The sequence below is a fragment of the Triticum dicoccoides genome, chromosome 1B, assembly GCF_002162155.2.
Source record: "Triticum dicoccoides isolate Atlit2015 ecotype Zavitan chromosome 1B, WEW_v2.0, whole genome shotgun sequence".
Taxonomy (NCBI): Eukaryota; Viridiplantae; Streptophyta; class Magnoliopsida; order Poales; family Poaceae; genus Triticum; species Triticum dicoccoides.
Genome location: NC_041381.1, coordinates 272,327,705 through 272,334,933, shown reverse-complemented (window position 1 = coordinate 272,334,933; position 7,229 = coordinate 272,327,705).

Below are 7,229 nucleotides of genomic sequence, written 5' to 3'. Positions count from 1 at the left end.
CAATGCCGCCCCTCCCCTTCCTGCTTTCTCCCATGGCGGCGGCATGGGAACGACGCCGACCCTCACCTCCTGGCCTTCTTCCGGAGTGGCGGCCGGCAGCGACGCCGCCCCTCCCATCCCGGCCTTCTTTCGTGGCAGCGGCTAGGGAGCGCTGCCACCCCTCCCCTCTCGGCCTTCTTCCATGGCAGTGGCCTGGGAACGCCGCCGCCCCTCCCCTCCCGGCAATCTTCCGTCGCAGCGGCCAGGGAGTGCCGCCACCGATCTCCTCCGGGCCTTCAAGTACCACAGCATTGAGGGGAGGGTCTTCAATTACCTGCACTTCATCAGATGTGGATTGGTGCTGCCTCGACATCACACCAATTCGAGCAAGGAGGACTGTGCGCAAGGTTCCTTCATCCACGGCACCTTTATGGATTAAGGTTGCAACAACCTTAAGAGCAAATCCTCCGTCACCAGTCACCTTGAGCAACGTCAATATCGCTCTTGAACTTCTGAAGGGCAAGTGGACAGCATGGGTGAACACAAAAGTTCTGCAGACAGAAGAGACAGGAGCTTCTTCCTGCAAACGCAAGGAAGCACTGCAACACGAGGTAAGTAGTACACTTTCTCAACTATCTCAGTTTACTTACTCCAGACAAAGCAGTACAATACGCCTCCAAAAACGATGCAGTGCGATTACTTCAATTCGCCGTGAAAAAATGCATTGCAGTTGCTCGGTAATGCAGTATGCCTGCTGGGACATGCAGTACGGTTGAATAGGTTATGGACAACGATGTAGTGCGGTTACTTCAGTTCACCTTGCGGGGTGATGCAGTCAGCGTGCATTAGTTTGCAGTACTATTTTGAACACATTGCATTTTGGATTATTCAGTTCATTTAACCTGACAATGCAGCTTGGCTATTTTGTTGAGGAAATGACGTTCATTAGATACAAAATGTTGTGCATAATTGACAACCCTGGGAACAACAACTTTCAGAAGAGTAAAACTTCTTCTAAAAGAGACACTGGCTGGGTTACACCTAAGATTCCTCAAGGATTCTTCACAGCATCAAACAGGGTGCAATACTCTCCAGAAGAGGTTTTTTTCCAGGAAGAAGAGGTAGTCGAAGATGATGACTATGTTACCCTTGTGTGGGAGGGCACTCACCGACGGGAGGATGAAGAAGATGACGATGAAGATGAGCCAATAACACTTCTCAAAGCAGAGTACAAGCACGAGTTCACTACATTTGGACAACATGTCCAAACAGAGAATGATAATGCAGTGGAACATGATGTTGCAGTAGATGATGATTATGATGATGTGCTGGTGCTCCAAAATTTTCAAACCAATCTAGTGAGACATCACCGCAACACTGGATTACCACAGCGTCCACCTGTTGTACCACAAAACAGAGCTCACCGTCCACCTACTGCACCGAAAAATAGAGCTCCACGAAGACCTGCTGCATCAACTTCGACAATGCGACCACCAAGGGTACCTCGGTCAAAAGTTGACGGCAGGTACAAATCCTCCTCACTATTGCCACCGCGAGATCCTCAACTACACAGATCTGCTAGAACCCCGCCATGTCCAATACAACCAGGCAAGCTACAAACGCCATCGGATGAACAAAACTACACACATGTAAGTTTATGTCCTGAAAAAATAATAATATTTGCAGTACATTCAGAAAACATTGAAGTGCACACTGATATTTCTTGTGTGGTTTGGCCTAACATCTAATACAGTCGATTCTTCTGGAAACTTAGGAACATTGCCGTGCTTTATTAAACTCGTATGCACTCCTCGTATTTAAACAGAACAGAACACCTTATCTCATAGAGCACTGCACTTGATGCAGGATAAAAAACATGCCGCTGAATCTCATACCTGCCACTGGAATGAAGTTCCCCACGTACGACAAAGCATGGGACTTTTACAACACTTGTGCAAGATATGCAGGGTTTGGCATACACAAGAGGGCAAAACACAAGACAAATGCCTACATTGTTTGCTCAAGAGAAGGGGAGCACAAGCAAACTATGTCAGATTATGACCGGAAACGTGAGAAGACATCAAATAGGATTGGTTGCAAGGCAAAAATAAGAGTCAAAAAGAGGAAGGATGGCAAATTTGTGATAGAAATGGTTGAACTAAATCACAATCACAAAATGCTGGAAAGCCCTGGGATGCTTCCGCACATGCGCTCGCACAAAAGAGACGATCCTTTGATTGACCAATTGGTGAAGGACATGCAGCTGGACAACCTCCCCCAAGCTTGGCGAAAGCAAAGGGGAGTTCCCATACCCAATACTCAGTTTTCTTTTGGTGGTGATGAAGAAGAAGGTTTCTTGTCCTTCTTCCTCAGCTTACGCTTGAGGACAGAGTTCTCATCTTTCAGTTCTTGGATCTCCCACTCAAGCTCCAACACCTTCTTGCATAAATCATGCTTATATTCCCGCAAGAGACAAAAAGGGATAAACTGGATCTTAGGCCTCTTTGCTTTATTGGGGAGACTTGACTTCTTAAATTCAACGTGCATGTCCCTTGGTTGGGGCAATGGAACTTCATCATTCTCCGAGCTTGTCTCCTCCTTCCTCTTAGGATCAAAGTCTTCCTCTTCCTCCGAGGACCAGCCATAGTGATCCATATCCATATAGACCTTGGAGTTTGCGATGAGGTCAGCAACATAACTCTCACCCTCAGAGTCTTGGGATGACATTATTCCGGGTCTAACAGGAAACAGCAAGAAAAGAAAACAGGAGATTTCTCCATGATACGGAGGTTAATAGGTTCAGGAGGTATACATAGATTTTTTAATCTTAGGGAACAAGCATAACGGAAGAAAAACGGAGATTGGGAAGTACCCGAGGTGGGCACAACCCACCTACGCGCGCCTGGCAAGCCTGGCATGCCCTGGTGTATCGTGCCCACCAGGGTCACTTTCCTGGAAGTTTCTTATTTTCCTAATTTTCTAAATATTCCTAAACTGACAAAAAATATTTTTGCGGATATTTTGGAGGCCGTTTACTTACCGTATCACGTACCTCCTTATTTTCACGATTGTGGAGTGTTCCGGAAGGACTCTTTTATGTGTTCTTCCGGTGTCAAAGTTTGAATAACATTGCTTTCTACATTAATGGGCGTACCTGAGATATAGTGTTTTATTCGTTGCCCATTGACAACCTTCGGGTTAGTCCCTTCGGCGTTATTTATTTTGATAGCTCCGGAATGATAGACCTCCTCGATGACATATGGTCCTTCCCATTTAGAGAGGAGTTTTCCTGCAAAGAACCTGAAACGAGAGTTGTACAAAAGAACATATTCTCCTACTTTGAACTCATGCTTTTGGATTCTTTTGTCATGCCATCTTTTAAGTTCTTCTTTGAATAACTTAGCATTTTCAGAAGCCTGGGTTCTCCATTCATCTAATTATCTAATGTCAAATAACCTCTTTTCTCCAGCAAGCTTGAAATCATAATTGAGTACTTTTATTGCCCAAAATACTTTATCTTCTAACTCAAGAGGTAAATGACAAGCTTTTCCATATACCATTTTATATGGAGACATACCCATAGGATTTTTATAAGCTGTTCTATATGCCCAAAGTGCATCATCTAATATCTTAGACCAATTCTTCCGGGACCTATTAACAGTCCTTTGTAAGATTAGTTTTATTTCTCTATTCCTATGTTCAACTAGACCATTAGACTGAGGATGATAAGGCAAAGCAATTCTATGATTAACATCATACTTAGCAAGCATTTTACGGAAAGCACCATGAATAAAATGTGAACCACCATTAGTCATTAAATATCTAGGGACTCCAAACCTTGGAAAAATAAATTCCTTAAGAATTTTAATAGATGTGTTGTGATCAGCACTACTGGTTCGAATAGCTTCTACCCATTTAGTAACATAATCAACATCAACCAAAATATCTGTATACCCATTAGAGGAAGGAAAAGGTCCCATAAAGTCAAACTCCCAAACATCAAATGGTTCAACAGCAAGTGAATAATTCATAGGAATTTCTTGACGCTTACCAATATTACCTATTCTTTGGCATTCATCACAAGATGAGACAAACTGACAGGCATCTGGAAGAGACTGGGCCAATAAAAACCAGATTACAGTACCTTATAAGCGGTTCTGTCTCCCACGTGATGTCCTCCATAAGCTTCAGAGTGACATTTCCGTAGAATTTGTTCCTATTCATGCTCAGGTACACAATGTCTAAAAATACCATCTACTCCTTTATATAGATGTGGGTCATCCCAAAAGTAATGTATTAAGTCATAGAAGAATTTTTTCTTTTGTTGGTATGTGAAGCTAGGTGGTATGTATTTTTAGCAACAATATAATTAGCATAGTCAGCATACCAAGGTGTACTATGAGAAACATTTATTGCAGCTAGTTGTTCATCAGTGAAGCTATCATTAATTGGTTGTGGGTCATCAAGAATATTTTCAAGTCTAGACAAGTTATCAGCTATGGGGTTCTTTGTTCCTTTCATATCAGTAATGTGCAAATCAAATTCTTGTAGCAGAAGAACCCACCTAATGAGTCTAGGTTTAGCGTCTTTATTTTCCATAAGATATTTTATAGCAGCATGATTGGTGTGAACAATTACTTTAGAATCAACAATGTAAGGTTTGAATTTATCACAAGCAAACACCACTGTTGAGAATTCTTTTCGGTAGTAGCATAGTTTCGTTGAGCACTGTCTAGAGTTTTACTAGCATAATTAATAACATTTAGTTTCTTATCAACTCTTTGTCCTAGAACAGCACCAACATCGTAATCACTAGCATCACACATAATCTCAAAAGGCAAGTTCCAATCAGGTGGTTGAGCAACAGGTGCAGTAATTAAGGCTTTCTTTAGTGTTTCAAAGGCTTCCATACAATCATCATCAAGCACAAAGGGAATATCCTTTTGCAAAAGATTAGTAAGAGGCCTAGAAATTTTAGAGAAGTCTTTGATAAACCTTCTATAGAAACCAGCATGACCAAGGAAAATACGAATACCTTTGATATCTTTAGGACATGGAATTTTCTAAATTGCATCAACCTTGGGTTTGTCCACCTCAATGCCTCTTTCAGAAATTTTGTGGCCCAAGACAATACCTTCATTAACTATAAAGTGGCACTTCTCCCAATTCAAGACAAGATTTGTTTGTTCACATCTCTGCAAAACTCGATCAAGATTGCTTAAACAATCATCAAAAGACTTCCCATAAACAGAAAAGTCATCCATGAAAACCTCAACAATCTTTTCACAAAAATCAGAGAAGATAGCAGTCATACATATTTGAAAGGTAGCAGGTGCATTACATAAACCGAAAGGCATACGTCTATAAGCAAATGTTCCAAAAGGACAAGTAAAAGTGGTCTTTTCTTGATCAAATTGTAAAACAGGTATTTGTGAAAAGCCAGAGTATCCATCAAGGAAGCAAAAATGTGTGTGCTTAGATAATCTTTCTAACATTTGATCGATAAAAGTCAGAGGGTAATGATCTTTTCTAATAGCTTTATTTAATTTTCTGTAATGAATTACCATTCTATAGCCCGTGACAATTCTTTGTGGAAAAAGCTCATTCTTATCCCTAGGAACAACAGCAATACCTCCCTTCTTTGGGACACAATGAACAGGACTTACCCATCTACAATCAGCTATAGGATAGATTATACCTACTTCCAGAAGTTTGAATATTTCCGTTCTTACCACTTCTTTCATTTTCGGATTTAACCTACATTGGTGATCAACAACGGGTTTGGCATCAGGTTCCATATTAATCTTGTGCTGACATAGAGTGGGACTAATGCCCTTAAGATCATCAAGAGTATATCCAATAGCATCCATGTGCTTCCTTAGAACTTTCAATAATCTTTCTTCTTCATGTTCTGAAAGGTTAGCGCTGATAATAACAGGATATATCTTCTTTTCATCAAGATAAGCATATTTCAGAGTGTCTGGTAATTGTTTTAATTAAACACAGGATCATCTTTAGGTGGAGGAGGACCTCCTAGAGTTCAATAGGCAAATTGTGTTTAAGAAAAGGTTGTTGTTCGAAAAAGATTCTATCTATTTTATTTCTCTCACGCATATGCAAATCATTTTCATGGTCTAGCAAATATTGTTCCAAAGGATCGGTAGGAAGCACAACAATAGAAGCAAGACCAACAATTTCATCCTTACTAGGCAAATCTTTCTTATGAAGTTGTTTACTAAACTTCAAAAAATTGAACTCATGAGATTCATCACCGAAGCTAACACCGACAGTTTGTTTCTTACAGTCTATTTTAGCATTGACGGTGTTCAAGAAAGGTCTACCAAATATAATGGGACAAAATTCATCTTGTGGGGTGGTAGTAACAAGAAAATCAGTAGGGTATTTTATCTTCCCACACAAGACTTCAACATCTCGAAGAATCCCAATTGGTGATATAGTATCTCTATTAGCAAGTTAGTTAGTACATCTATGTCTTCTATTTCAGCAGGTGCTATTTCATCTCTAATTTCTTCATATAAGGAGAAGAGACTAGCACTCACACTAGCACCTACGTCAAATAACCCATGATAACAGTGATCTCCTATCTTAACTGAGACAACGGGTATGCCAACAACTGGTCTTTGTTTATCTTTTCCTTCAGGTTTAGCAATTCTAGAAGCTTCATCATAGAAGTAAATAACATGCCCATCAATATTATCAACTAAGAGATCTTTAACCATAGCAACACTAGGTTCGACTTTGATTTGTTTAGAAGGTTTGAATGTTCTAACATAACTTTTGTTAACCACAGTTGAAGCCTTAGCATGTTCCTTCATCCTAATAGGAAAAGGCGGTTTTCAATATAAGCAGTGGGAACAACTGGATCAACATTGTAAATGATAGTCTCTTCTTTAGCTTTTACCGGTTCTTTAATATCTTCTTTAATTGGTGGATGATATTTAAACCACTTCTCCTTAGGGAGATCAACATGAGTAGCAAAAGGAACTCCTGGTGCCTCCTCCCTTCCCCCCCCCCATATATATATATATATATATATATAATATATATATAAGGGTGGGTCTATTATGATAACACCCCTTAAGAGTCTTATTCTAATAACACCTGGCTTATTCTACACATCCCCACCAGAGCGCCTCCGCCCCTCTTCTCCCGCCTTCTACCGTGGCAGCGGCCAGGCAGCACCGCCACCCCTCTCCTTCCCGCCTTCTACCACGGCAGTGGCTAGGGAC